This window comes from Bufo gargarizans, chromosome 1 (assembly GCF_014858855.1).
Source record: "Bufo gargarizans isolate SCDJY-AF-19 chromosome 1, ASM1485885v1, whole genome shotgun sequence".
In the NCBI taxonomy this organism is placed as follows: domain Eukaryota; kingdom Metazoa; phylum Chordata; class Amphibia; order Anura; family Bufonidae; genus Bufo; species Bufo gargarizans.
Genome location: NC_058080.1, coordinates 515,299,166 through 515,314,305, shown reverse-complemented (window position 1 = coordinate 515,314,305; position 15,140 = coordinate 515,299,166). Strand labels below are relative to the sequence as shown.

The window sequence follows — 15,140 nt, the reverse complement described above, 5'->3', positions numbered from 1 at the left end:
ACTTCCGCCTTTTCTGTCAATACCCTGGGACCACGCCCATCCCGTCCTTCCAATCCCTGAGAAGATGCCTGCAGCAGCGCCAATCTGAGGTAAAAGCGAACGTGCAACTCCTGTCCAATCAGCGTCGAGTGGGTGACCTAGCCAGAGGTTCCCGACCAATCCGGGTCATCCTGAAGCGTGGGACGAGGAGTGGGCGGGGCGTGGAGTGATGGCTGCCGCTGGCTTGTTGTTGAGGAGAAGCGTGCGAGTTGTGACACAGGCAGGGCGTCTGTACAGTAGTAAGGGCGCCGCCGGGAGGTGAGAGAAGGCCGCCGTCCTGCATGTCAGTGTGTGGTGTTTGTGGCAGTCGTCATTCTGCTGTCGTAGCGAACGCGTATTATCACGTGCATGCGCCGAGCGCGTCCCCCCCTCCCCCTCTGTGCTGTCCATACACCCATCATATTGTATGACTTGGAATGGTCCAATTCTGACCTAAACATATCACCTAAGGGCAGGTGGGGATTCATTTTCTGCAGGGCTTTTGGTTAGAAAGAAAAATGTAGCACTAGCGCCAAATATCCATCCTTGTCATATCCCAAGGCTTGTTGAAAAGTTGGATTATGACTCGAGGAGCCACTTCCACAAGGTGGCGCTAGAGAGATGGTTCTCTTTCTTGAGCGTTATCTCTTTGCATATTATTTTCCCATTGAGCATTGCCAGTAAGTCTCCATACAGCAATTGTCGCTTTAAAGGGAACCTGTCACCGGGATTTTGTGTATAGAGCTGAGGACATGGGTTGCTAGATGGCCGCTAGCACATCCGCAATACCCAGTCCTTATAGCTCTGTGTGCTTTTATTGTGGAAAAAAGCGATTTGATCAATATGCAAATTAACCTGAGATGTGTCCTGTACGTGAGATGAGTCCAGCGTGAAGGAGTCCAGCACCGCCCCGCATCGTCAGAATCTCCTCCTTTCTCCCCGACGTCAAAAAGCCAAAGCGCCGTAAGCTTGCGATGCACGAGCTAGTGCATGCACAGTTCCTTCCCTGAGGCTGATGCCAGCACAGGGAAGGGACACTATGAGGACACTGTGCATGCGCTAGCTCGTGCATCGCAAGCTTACGGCGCTTTGGCATTTTTTACGTCGGGGAGTACGGAGGAGATTCTGAGGAAAACTCAGATCCGACAGTATATTCTAACACAGAGGCGTTCCCATAGTGATGGGGACGCTTCAAGTTAGAATATACTAAGAACTGTGGACATAATTGCCCCCTGCTGCCTGGCAGCACCCGATCTCTTACAGGGGGCTGCGATCCGCACAATTAACCCCTCAGGTACCGCACCTGAGGGGTTAATTGTGCATATCATAGCCCCCTGTAAGAGATCAGGTGCTGCCAGGCAGCAGACCCCCTCCCTCCCCAGCTCCAGCTTTAAATTCATTGGTGGCCAGTGCGGCCTCCCCCGTATTAAATTCATTGGTGGCCAGTGCGGCCTCCCCTGTATTAAATTCATTGGTGGCCAGTGCGGCCCCCCCTCTCTCCTGTATTAAATTCATTGGTGGCCAGTGCGGCCCCCCTCCCTCCCTTCCCTGTATTAAATTCATTGGTGGCCAGTGCGAATGAATTTAAAACAGGGGAGGGAGGGGGGGCCGCACTGGCCGCCAATTAATTTAAAACTGGGGAGGGAGGGGGGTCTGCCCCCTGCTGCCTGGCAACACCTGTTCTCTTACAGGGGGACTATGATACGCACAATTAACCCCTGACGGATGCTGCCAGGCAGCAGGGGGCAATTATGTCCACAGTTCTTAGTATATTCTAACTTGAAGCGTCCCCATCACTATGGGAACGCCTCTGTGTTAGAATATACTGTCGGATCTGAGTTTTCACGATGTAACTCAAATCTGATGGTATATTCTAACATAGAGGCGTTCCCATGGTGATGGGGACGCTTCAAGTTAAAATATACCATCGGATTGGAGAAAACTCTGATAGGGACTCCTGACTTTACATTGAAAGTCAATGGGGGACGGATCCGTTTGCAATTGCGCCATATTGTGTCAACGTGAAACGGACCCGTTTGGCTCTGAACGGCAAGGCGGACACCAAAACGACTTTTTTTTTTTTACTTTCCTTCATGTCTGGTGATCCTCCAAAAATCACAGAAGAAAAAACGGATAACGGAACCCCGTTTTGCAGACCGTGAAAAAATACTGTCGTGTGCATGAGGCCGTAGGCTGAAATCCACAGTAGCAAAATCCACTCCACTTCCGCGCACTCCTTGAATTTAAGGACGATTATCAGTTTTTCTTGATTTTATTTTTTTGACAATGTAGCCATATGAGAGCTTATTTTTTTCAGGATAATGTCGGGTGGTGATAATTCAATTAAGAATTTTTTAATACGGTCATAAAATAAATGGAAAAAATAAAATTTGTCATAAATTCTTGAAATCATGATCTGGTGAATTGTAGACAACCTAATCAATACAATTCACATCTGAGTCCGACTATTTCCTCAGATAAATACGTTCTTTTGACATCAGATGATGTTAATGATAAAAATGTAGTCCTACATTATACAATAATACACAGGTATTATAAAAATATGCAGATTTATTGGTTACAAGGTTATAAACATATATAAGTAAATAAACAATGATACATGCAAATGAATATATTCAGCGTTGATATAAAGCATTACAAGCTTAACAATACATGTGAGTGGAAATAACTTGTCCCATTATAACCAAGCTATTATTAGGTTAGGATATCCAAATAGGAACATACATTATATATCTTACTTCTGTTCAGAGAAAACCTCATGATATCAGGATGGGCATGTCTAATCCTAGACATCAATATAGAATGCTAAATACATCCCCCCCCCCCCCCCTCTAACCAACTACACATCACATGACTTCCAGAATGGGCAAATCCATTCAAGGATATAACTTAGAAGAGATAACTGTATCCTTCCATCCTGGGCTATTTTCACACATATGACTTGGGTAAGACTATTAAAACAAATAACAGGGATCTAGGATCTTTGCTAGACCATATCTTAAATGGGAAGGGCTTGAAACAAGTCTTTCCTGTGGAAACCCATCATTTAGCTTGGCGAAGAATGTTCTATTAATATATATATATATATATATATATATATATACACAACCATTTAATGCTTTGCTAGATTATGAGTCTTGATTCTTCTGCGGGTAGAATGAAGTCTCTCAATATCCTAAGGGCTCTTTCACACTTGCGTTCTTTTCTTCCGGCATAGAGTTCCGTCGTCGGGGCTCTATGCCGGAAGAATCCTGATCAGTTTTATCCTAATGCATTCTGAATGGAGAGAAATCCGTTCAGGATGCACCAGGATGTCTTCAGTTCCGGACTGGAACGTTTTTTGGCCGGAGAAAATACCGCAGCATGCTGCGCTTTTTGCTCCGGCCAAAAATCCTGAACACTTGCCGCAAGGCCGGATCCGGAATTAATGCCCATTGAAAGGCATTAATCCGGATCCGGCCTTAAGCTAAACGTTGTTTCGGCGCATTGCCAGATCCGACGTTTATTTTTTTCTGAATGGTTACCATGGCTGCCAGGACGCTAAAGTCCTGGCAGCCATGGTAAAGTGTAGTAGGGAGCGGGGGAGCAGTATACTTACCGTCCGTGCGGCTCCCGGGGCGCTCCAGAGTGACGTCAGGGTGCCCCACGCGCATGGATGACGCGATCGCATGGCACGTCATCCATGCGTATGGGGCGCTCTGACGTCATTCTGGAGCGCCCCGGGAGCCGCACGGACTGTAAGTATACCGCTCCCCCGCTCCCCACTACTACTATGGCAACCAGGACTTTAATAGCGTCCTGGCTGCCATAGTAACACTGAACGCATTTTGAAGACGGATCCGTCTTCAAATGCTTTCAGTTCACTTGCGTTTTTCCGGATCCGGCGTGTAATTACGGCAACTGGAGTACACGACGGATCCGGACAACGCAAGTGTGAAAGAGGCCTAAGACTACATCACAATATGAAGATGATCGATTAATTAATTTATTTATTCGCCAATCTAGATGGTATAATTTCACCCACACTATCAAATTAGTCTTAATAAAATGAAATATAATTCTCTGTGTCTCTTACCAAGTCCTAGTAGGAATCTCACTTCTGCTCCTAGGAAAGCTGGGTGGTCCATCATAGTGCATCTCACCATGGCGTTCATCTGGATAGACCCCTCTAGAGAGCGCAACTTGTCTTTCCTTTTTTCTTCTACCCTCGATTTTCTCTCATGTGTGCTTTCTTATCCAAAAACTTATTAAATGATCACACCCTTCCAGATTAGGGTTTTCCAATCACATCGGATGGGTGTGCTCATATGGTAATGATCCTATGAGATCATATTTACCCAGAATGCAATATTGTTGTGTATAGTGTCATGATATCCACCTGTCTCCAGATGGCACTGTTGTGTAACATATTAACCACCTCCCGTCCGCCCATAGACTATAAACGTCCGGGAGGTGGATCTCTATCTCCTAATGGACGTTTTAAAACGTCCTTTCAGAGATCGCAGCTGCACGCTAATCGTGCAGCTGCTGATCGGGTTGCCCGCTGTCAGTGACAGCAGGGCAACCCAGAGAGAAGGCAGGGACAGTCCCCAGGTGTCCCTGCCTTCTGGATCGCTGCATACACAGCGCTCACCGAGCGCTGTGTATGCAGAGCAGGAAGCGCTATGCGTTTCCTGTTCCGGCCCGGCGGTCATGTGACCGCCGGGACCGGAGAGTGCAGGAGCTGTGTGAGGTCTTTCAGAGACCTCGATCAGCCCTGCACTGAGGCTGTACAGCGCAGTATTGCGCTGTACAGCCTCTCTGGGGGGTGTATTTCTCCTGTAACTGGGGCTACTATGTCAGCCCCAGTTACAGGAGAAATCAACAGTGAAAAAGAAAAAGTGAAGTAAATGTCCCCCAGAGGGCTTGTATGACCTCATGGGGGACGAAAAGTGTAAAATAAAAAATAAATAAATAAAGGGTTGAAAAAATAAAATAAAAAAAAGTTTCACATGTAAAAAAAAAAGTCCCCAAGTAAGGAATAAAAAAAATGTTAAAAATAGAAAAAATAAAATAAAATAGACATATTTGGTATTGCCGCGTCCGTAAAAACCAGCTCTATAAAAATATCACATGACCTAACCCCTCGGGTGAACACCGTAAAAAAAACAGTGTCAAAACAAGCAATTTTTGTCACCTTACATCACAAAAGGTGCAACACAAAGTGATCAAAAACGCGTATGTCCCACAAAATGGTACCACTAAAACCGTCACCTCATCCCGCAAAAAATGAGCCCCTACATAAGAAAATCTCTCAAAAAATAAAAAAACAATAGCTCTTAGAACATGGAGACACTAAAACATTTTTTTGGTTTCAAAAATGCTATTATTGTGTTAAAGTGAAACAAATAAAAAAAGTATACATATTAGGTATTGCCGCATCCGTAAAAACCAGCTCTATAAAAATATCACATGACCTAACCCCTCTGGTGAACACCGTAAAAAAAAAAAAAAAAAAAAAAAAAGTGTCAAAACAAGCAATTTTTGTCACCTTACATCACGAAAGGTGCAACACAAAGTGATCAAAAACGCGTATGTCCCACAAAATGGTACCACTAAAACCGTCACCTCATCCCGCAAAAAATGAGCCCCTACATAAGAAAATCTCTCAAAAAATAAAAAAAACTATAGCTCTTAGAACATGGAGACACTAAAACATCATTTTTTTTGGTTTCAAAAATGCTATTATTGTGTAAAACTTTAATAAATCAGAAAAAGTATACATATTAGGTATCGCCACTTCCGTAACAATCTGCTTTATAAAAATGTCACTTGACTGAACCCCTCAGGTAAACGCTGTAAAAATAAATAAATAGAAACAGTGCTAAAACAACCAATTTTTTGGTCACCTTGCCCCATAAAGTGTTATAATGAATGATCAAAAAATCATATGTACCCAAAAAAAGTACTAATAAAACTGGCACCTTATCCCCTAGTTTCCAAAATGGGGTCACTTCTTGGGAGTTTCTACTGTAAGGGTGCATCAGGGGGCTTCAAATGGGACATGGCATCTAAAAACCATGTGGAGTTCTTTTTCTTCTGCGCCCTGCAGTGTGCCCATACAGCAGTTTATGACCACATGTGGGGTGTTTCTGTAAACCGCAGAATCTGGGTAATAAATATTGAGTTTTGTTTGGCTGTTAACCATCGATGTGTTAAAGAAAAAATTTGATTAAAATGGAAAATCTGCCAAAAAAGTGAAATTAAAAAATTTGATCTCCATTTTACTTTAATTCTTGTGGAACGCCTAAAGGGTTAACAAAGTTTGTAAAATCGGTTTTGAATACCTTAAGGGGTGTAGTTTCTACAATGGGGTCATTTATGGGGGTATCCACTATGTAGGCCCCACAAAGTGACTTCAGACCTGAACTGGTCCTTAAAAAGTGGGTTTTAGCAATTTTCTTAAAATTTAGAAGAATTGCTTCTAAACTTCTAAGCCTTCTAACGCCCTAAAAAAATAAAATGACATTTCCAAAATGATGCCAACATAAAGTAGACATATGGGGAATGTTAAGTAATAAATATTTTTGAGGTATCACTTTCTGTTTTAAAAACAGAGAAATTGAAATTTTGAAAATTGCTAATTTTTCTAATTTTTGGGTAAATTTGGGATTTTTTCATAAATAAAGGTGAAATATTTTGACTAAAATTTATGACTATCATGAAGTACAATGTGTCACGAGAAAACAATCTCTGAATGACTTGGATAAATAAAGGCGTTCCAAAGTTATTACCACATAAAGTGAGATATGTCAGTTTTGCAAAATTAGGCCTGGTCAGGAAGGGAGCAAATGGCCCAGATGGCAAGTGGTTAACATCAGAATTATGCTACACTTTAACCTTTGACCTCTGAAACCTACATCAATGAGAAGGGATGCTTCTTTGACACCCTGAAACAATTTCGCAGATGTAGTGGGACCATCTTGACTTTCCCAGACTCTTTAATATATGGGTTTGATAAGAAATACAATGGGCCTTACATTTGCACCATGGGTTTGTATATCTAACTGTCCAAACTATTGAGTAACGATGCCTGGAATAACAGCTTTTCTGTAAAACTTCTATTAGTAGAAAGCCTTTGTAAATGCTTTCCATATATCCTAAGAATACTTTTTTCTTTTAGTGGGATACACATGGCATCAAGTGTGTGTGTGTACCTTGTTATAACATGCCAATATGGAATATTATATATGTAATTTATCAATTTGTTTATGCTAAAACTAAATAAATCCACTATAACTAGGATATATAGATTAATGTTTTGCGTTTAACATAATCTGTAAGGAAGCAAGTACTCCCTCAAACTGGTATAATTAAAAGAAAAATATAAAAATACACTTTAGGAACGTGTGGCCTTTCCATAAGCTCACACAAAATGGTGGACATATCATAAAATGGCAGATGCCACACTATTTAACATAGCAATTCATGTTTGATTCATTTCGGGCCTATAATTATCCCGACAATAAATTTTTATTTTTATTTTTTTGTGTACGTTATTGTGTACGTTACATGTATGACAAAAACGTTGAACCCAGCCTAAGGCTACTTTCACACTACCGTTTTGGCTTTCCGTTTGTGAGATCCGTCGAGGGCTCTCACAAGCGGTCCAAAACTGATCACTTTTGCCCTAATGCATTTTGAATGGAAAAGGACCCGCTCAGAATGCATCAGTTTGCCTCCGATCAGTCTCTATTCCGCTTTGGAGGTGGACACCAAAACGCTGTGTGGCACAATGTGGCACAATAGAAAACGGATCCGTCCCCCATTGACTTTCAGTGGTGTTCATGACTAGTGATGGCCTTCGCCCGGCGGTCGGTTCGCAGCAAACTTTGCGCGTTTGCGATCCGCTGAACATGCGGACATATGGCGATGTCTGCGCGCGCCATATTCTTTTCCATTGCGCCGAACTTTGACCCATGACACATCCATCAGGTGGTACAGGACAGCCAATTGAGACGTTTCAGCACATGGACACACCCCCTACCTTATAAATAAACCTGATCTGGCTGCCATTTTACATTATGTGTTTTTCCAGTGTAGGGAGAGGTTGCTTTGTGGAGCAGGGACAGTTAGGCACACCAAACACTAGCTGAAAAGTACTTTAACGGACTGGTATAGGTGTGCTATCGATAGGTGCGATACACAGAGGAGTGTGATATACTTATAATATACTTTCTAACATAGAAATTATATTATAGTGCATTTGTATGCTTCCAGAAAATACTGATTGAGCACTGCGATCAATCAGCTTCCACAAAATAGTGATTGAGGTTTTCAATATACCTGCGTCCACAAAATTACTGCTTGAGGATGATATACCTGCTTCAACTAACAACTGATTGAGGCCTGCGATATACCTGCTTCCACAAATACTGCTCTTCTCTAGGGACTTTGGCACAAGGTCATTTAGAAAATGACAGGCAGAGGAAGAGGCAGGCCGTTCCGCAGGGGTTGTAGGGGTCGGGCAGGTGCACCAGGCCCGAGCCTAAGTGGGAAGTTGGAGAAGGTGCGTGCGATTATGTCAAAGGACGCATCAGAGTTGGTTAAGTGGCTCCGCTTTTGCACCCTCCTCATCCTGTGTAGCTGCACCCTCCCTACTCTCTGCTGTGTGCACCCCCAAAGACACCACCACCAACATAGCCCCTCCACTCGGAGGAATTATTTTTCCATCTGTTCCCAGACCTTACCAATGCGCAGCCATTCTTGGCATCGGATGAGGAAGAGGAGGTAGCAACAGCCGCCACCCAGCGGTCTGACGACAGTACCTAGATCAGCCCAAGGAGGGTTGTCCCCACTGTTGCTGCCTACCCCGAGATCTCTAATGTCAGTGGTGGTGAAGGTGACGATGATGACGTGTCGATGGACGTCACATGGGTGCCCACAAGAGAGGAAGAGGAGGGGGGTTCAGAGGGAGAGACGGAGCAGCAGATAGGGAGGAGAAGCAGGCAGAACTCTCAGTGCACAGGAGGCAAAAAGCAGACTGCAAATGTATCTGGAACAAGCCATCCACCATGCACGGTCACATCTTGTGCTCCCAGGACGCTGGCATATGGCTCTGCAGTGTGGGCTTTCTTTTTTACTTGTCAGCTGCTGACAATAGTGTTGCCATCTGCAGCCTGTGCTGTCAACTTATAAGTCCCGGTAAGCCCAACACTCAACTAGGGATGACCGCCTTAAGAAGGCACCTGGCCTCCCATCACCGAGCCCAGTGGGAGCAACGCCGTCAGAACACACAAAGCCACACTACCGGCACTCCATGTCCTGCCTCTTTTCCCATTTGTCTTCCACCGTGCCGTCGTTGCTTTCATCTGGCACAAGGCAGGCTTCCGTGGCCCAAATGTTCGAGCGTGAAAAAATAATGATGACGGATAATCCTCTTGCCCAACGGCTGACCGCTGGCTTGTCGGAAGTGCTAGCCCGCCAACTACTGCCATATAAATTGGTGGACTGAGGCCTTTAGAAAATTTGTGGCCATTGGCACACCGCAATGGAAGGTCCCCGAAAGGAAATATTTCTCCCAGTAGGGGATCCCTGAACTATATGGCTACGTTCAGCGGCAAGTTCATATATCTCTGGCACACAGTGTCGGTGCCAAGATACATCTGACCACAGACACGTGGTCTAGCAAACATGGGCAGGGAAGGTACATAACTGTTACTGCCCACTGAGTGAACCTTCTGACGGCCATCAAGCATGTAACCCGTGGCACCTGTGTAGATTTGGTATTACCGCCACGGATTGCATGCAGGCCGGCCTCTTCTCCTCCTCCATCCTCCGTCTCCTCCTCGCCTGACTCCTTTTCCAGTGCTACCGCCTCTTCCGCTGCACCCCCTAAGCTACGTAGAACTTATTCGACGTGCTAGGTTAGACGTTGCCATGCTGTGCTGCGGCTGTTGTGCCTGGAAGCCAGGAGCCACACCGGTCCTGCACTGCTTTCAGCTCTGCGGTCACAGGCCGATCAGTGGCTAATCCCTCTCAATTTGACAGTTGGTAAAGTGGTGTGCGACAATGGTGCCAATCTGCTGAGCGTGCTGAAACAGGGCAAAATGACACACGTGCCGTGCATGGCACATGTCCTAAACTTAGTCGTGCAGCCAATCGTTGCCAAATACCCCGGGGTCCAGGACGTCTTGCGGCAGGCCAGGAAAATTTAGAAGATCTTACACGGCCATGGCTCGCCTTGCTGACATTCAGCAGCGACACCACTTGCCCGTCAGACGTCTGATTTGTGACTGTGTGACGCGCTGGAACTCCACCTTGTATATGCTTGATAGGCTGCTCCAGCAGAAACATGCCGTTAGCGACTACCTGTACGAAATCTGCAGCAGGGCAGGTTCTGGGGAGCTTGGTTTCTTTTCACCACGCAAGTGACGCATGCAGACTTCTTCTGCGGTCATTTGTTGAGATCACCAAACTGGTCCGTCGTAGCCAGGGCGCCATCAGTGACATCGTACCTTACGCCTTCTTTCTGGAGCGTGCATTGCGTGGTGTCATTGATCAAGCCGTCGAGGAGCAGGATCTGGAAGATGAGGAAGTCGCAATATTGAATGAATTCCCAACTCCTCCTGATTCAAGTCAGCAGGAGTCTGAAGAGGAGTCAGAGGAGGATGGTGGCTGGGGGGAGGAGGAGCAAGAAGAGAAGGCTTTAAACTTTTCGGGGATCCCTGGTGTTGTCCGTTGCTGGGGGGAGGAGACCGAGGACAACATTCTCCTGGGCGATGAGCAGGAGCCAGGGCGCTCGACCACTTCCAATTTAGTGCAAATGGGAGCCTTCATGCTCCAGTGTTTGAAGAGGGACCCCCGTATAAAAAGTATAAAGGTCAAGGACCTGTACTGGGTGGCAACGTACTTATACCCCCGATACAAACACAAAATGGCGGACATGTTACCAGCATCACAAAGGCAGGTTACCAGCATTTCCAGGCCTTGCTGCGAGGAATATGACCTGAAGGTTTTTCAGGTTTGCCTGCCATTAAAGTGAATGGGGCCCCGCCGCGAATGCGCGGTTCACGAAAATTTGATCGCGAAAGCACGTTCGCGAATCGTCCCTGCTGATGTTCGTCCATCACTATTCATGACGGAACGGTCATGGCTATAGAAGACATAATACAACCGGATCCGTTCATGACTGATGCATGCATTTGTATTAGGCCCCATGCACACGGCCGTGTTTCACAGCCGTGTGCGGGCCGTGGAACCGCGGCCTGGATCCCTCCTGAGTGCAGGAGCGCACAGCGTCACTGGTTGCTATGACGCCATGCGCTCCCTGCTGCCGGCACAGTACAGTAATACACTGGTATAGATCATACCAGTGTATTACTGTATTGCGGCGGCAGCAGGGAGCGCACGGCGTCATAGCAACCAGTGACGCCGTGCCCTCCTGCTCTCAGGAGGGATCCAGGCCGCGGTTCCACGGCCCGCACGCGGCTGTGAAACACGGCCGTGTGCATGGGGCCTTATTGTAACGGAAGCGTTTTTGCAGATCCATTATGGATCTGCAAAAAACGCTAATGTGAAAGTAGCCTTAGTGAAACCATTTTAAGGTACATATCTATTACCGTATTTTTCGCCGTATAAGACGCACTTTTATCCCCCCAAAAGTGGGGGGAAAATAGCAGTGCGTCTTATACGGCGAATGCAGCTTATTTTGCGATTTGCGAATTTCCGTGCGAATTTTCGCGCGATTTTTTTAGCGCAAATTTTTGGTGCGAATTTTTTGCGCAAATTTTTTGCGGAGTACTTACAACTACAAACGCTCGCCTAGAGGAGGGAGGAGGCAGGCTGGGAGGACGGGCGCTGGCAGTGTGTGAGTCATACATTACGCGCCTGCGCCGCCCACTTTATGAATGAAGCAGGCGGCGTGGGCGCATGACGTATGACTCACTCTGCCATCGCCTGTCCTCCCGGCCTGCCTCCTGCCTCCTCCCTCCTCTCGGCGAGCGCTTGTAGTTGTAAGTACTCCGCTCATTATGCGATTATGCGCATAACTATTTACTATTAGACATACGATTATACAGTGAGCGGGGCCCGTGTAGTAGAATAGTCACTGCACGGGCCCCGCTGTCATTATAAAGCCAGATGCCGGCCCCCAGCCCTGTATTGAGGGTCATTCACTGTAGGGACACTTATGGAGGGGATCTGTGGATGACACATAGCATAAGATGCTATATATGTGTCATCCACAGATCCCCCCCATAACTGTCATACACAGAGACCCCAATAAGAGCCACCCACAGATCCCCCATAAGTGTCACCCACAGATCCCCCATAAGTGTCACCCACAGATCCCCCATAAGTGTCACCCACAGATCCCCCATAAGTGTCACCCACAGATCCCCCATAACAGTGCGTCACCCACAGATCCCCCATGTGCGTCACCCACAGATCCCCCATAACAGTGCGTCACCCACAGATCCCCCCATAACAGTGTCCGTCAGCCACAGATCCCCAGTAATAGTGCCATCCACAGACCACAATTAGTTCAAAACCCACCAAAAGCACACCTTTTGGTTCAAAATATTTTTTTTCTTATTTTCCTCCTCAAAAACCTAGGTGCGTCTTATAGGCCGGTGCGTCTTATACGGCGAAAAATACGGTAAGTTCTATAAATTTATTGGGGGAAAAAACAATTTTGCCATTGTTTCTTGCTCTTTAAATATTTAACTTTCACAATGCAGCATAACTAGTATGTTATTGTTACACTATGCGTCAATACAATTACCGCATATACTGAATATGAATATTTTTATTTGTTCTTTTGCACAATAATAGCTAATTTCATGCAAAAACATTTATTTTTTATTTTTTTATGTTGCCATATTCCAAGAGCCGTATTTATGGTTTTATTCATTTATCAACTTTATTAACCTTCCTTTTATTTTATTTTTTTAGTTCCACGAGGGACACACTTTTTTATAATACATTGATATCCCTTGTATACTAATGCATTATAGCCTATCACTGTAATAGTGGCAGGCTGTCTATTAGTGCTCATGCACACGAACGTTGTTCAGTCGGATGCGGGCCCATACATTCCAATGGGGCCGCAAAAGATGAGGACAACACTCCGTGTGCTGCTCGTATCAGTTGCTCCATTCCTTGTGGCCCAAAAAAATATAACAAGAATAGGCATTTCTATTATGGGCAACCTGTTCCGTAAATTGCGGAATGAACATGAGCGGCATCTGTGTTTTGCACGGTCATGTGCATGAGCCCTTAGGCTGAACCTGTGGCACAGTCTAGTACAGGGGTGGCCAACATTACATACACAAAGAGCCAAAAAAAAAAAAGTATGACTACCAGGAGCCACAGGCTATACATTTACACACAGTTACCGTATTTTTCGCCCTACAAGATGCACCTAGGTTTTAACAAAGAAAAATAAGATTAAAAAAACATATTTTTCATCTGATCTGAGGTCTGCTAAAAATATTTTTTCTTATTGTTCAATATATTTTTCATCAGACCTCAGATCAGACTCCTAAATCAGATCCCCAATCCTTATCTGACCTACAATAAGATCACCAAACCTCACCAGACTTTCAAATCAAACCCCCAAAATCAGACTCCCAGTGTCAGAACCTCAGTGCTCAGATATCACCCCCCACCTCATGCTCAGATCTGCCCCCCATGCTCAAATCTGAAACCTCATGCTCACATCTGCCCCCCATGCTCACATCTGAAACCTCATGCTCACATCTGCCCCCCATGCTCATATCTGAAACCTCATGCTCAGATCAGACCCCCATTGCTCAGATCTGCCCCCCCCCCCCCCCCAAGCTCAGATCAGATCCCCCATTTTCCAGATCAGGACACCCCCCATGCTTAGATCAGACCCACATCCTCAGTTCTATAATTAAAAAAAAAGCTCTTCCCTCTCCTGATCAGGCACTGGGCTCCTGCTCAGTCGGGCACCTGCTACTCTGCAGGTCTGACACACTCTCCACTGTGACCTGATGAGCTCAATGTCAGGTCATAGTCCATGTCTCCACGTACTACGTTCTTACACTGTGTGCATTAGGATGTAGTGGAGAGTGAGCTGGAGCTGCAAAGTAGTAACAGTGCCTGATCAGGAAAAGAGATCTGAGCATGGGGTGGAGAGTGCTTGCTGGCTTCACAGCTAGGGCCTCACTTGAAGAAGAAAAGAGCCGCATGTGGCTCAAGAGCCACAGGTTGGCCACCCCTGGTTTAGTAGAAATAGTCATGGCAGACCTGGGGACCTGTGTTAGGCCCTCACTGCCATGGCAGCGCATCTGCACCCCATTATTGCGTTCGCAGGGTGCCGATGGTGATAGGGAGCTATTGACTGCAGTAAACGATTATTTTAGAAATCGAATATTCTATCGATTTTTATTTTTTACGATTAATCGAGTAATCTAATAAGTAAAAATGAATTAATAGACTGTTTTCCCTTATAAAAACTCATCAGACCCCCTACCATCAGTCCCCAACACCCTTCGTCCCCACCTGTGCGATCAGCCCAAGTGCATCAGTTCCCCCCGGTGCCATCAGCTCCACTATCCCCCAGTGCCATCAGCCCCCCGTGCCATCAGCTCTCCTCCACCCCAGTGCCATCAGCTCTCTTCCACCCCAGTTCCATCAGCTCCACTCCCTCAGTGCCTTCAGCTCTCCCCCTCCTCAATGCCTTCAGCTCTCCCCACCTCAGTGCCTTCAGCTCTCCCCCACCTCAGTGCCTTCAGCTCTCCCCCACCTCAGTGCCTTCAGCTCTCCCCCCACCTCAGTGCCTTCAGCTCTCCCCCCACCTCAGTGCCTTCAGCTCTCCCCCCACCTCAGTGCCTTCAGCTCTCCCCCCACCTCAGTGCCATCAGCTCTCCCCCCACCTCAGTGCCATCAGCTCTCCCCCCACCTCAGTGCCATCAGCTCTCCCCCACCTCAGTGCCATCAGCTCTCCCCCCACCTCAGTGCCATCAGCTCTCCCCCCACCTCAGTGCCATCAGCTCTCCCCCCACCTCAGTGCCATCAGCTCTCCCCCCACCTCAGTGCCATCAGCTCTCCCCCCACCTCAGTGCCATCAGCTCTCCCCCACCTCAGTGCCATCA

At 46.3% G+C, this 15,140-nt stretch overlaps 1 protein-coding gene across 1 annotated transcript in view; it reads left to right on the top strand.

The window, feature by feature from the left end:
* Nucleotides 1–181: 181 nt before the first annotated feature.
* Nucleotides 182–15,140, top strand: part of MMAB (metabolism of cobalamin associated B) — a 60,532-nt gene continuing 45,573 nt past the window's right edge. The window contains exon 1 of the mRNA XM_044275359.1: nucleotides 182–297. The gene's annotated coding sequence lies outside the window, so the exon portion shown is untranslated. The remainder of the gene's footprint in view (nucleotides 298–15,140) is intronic.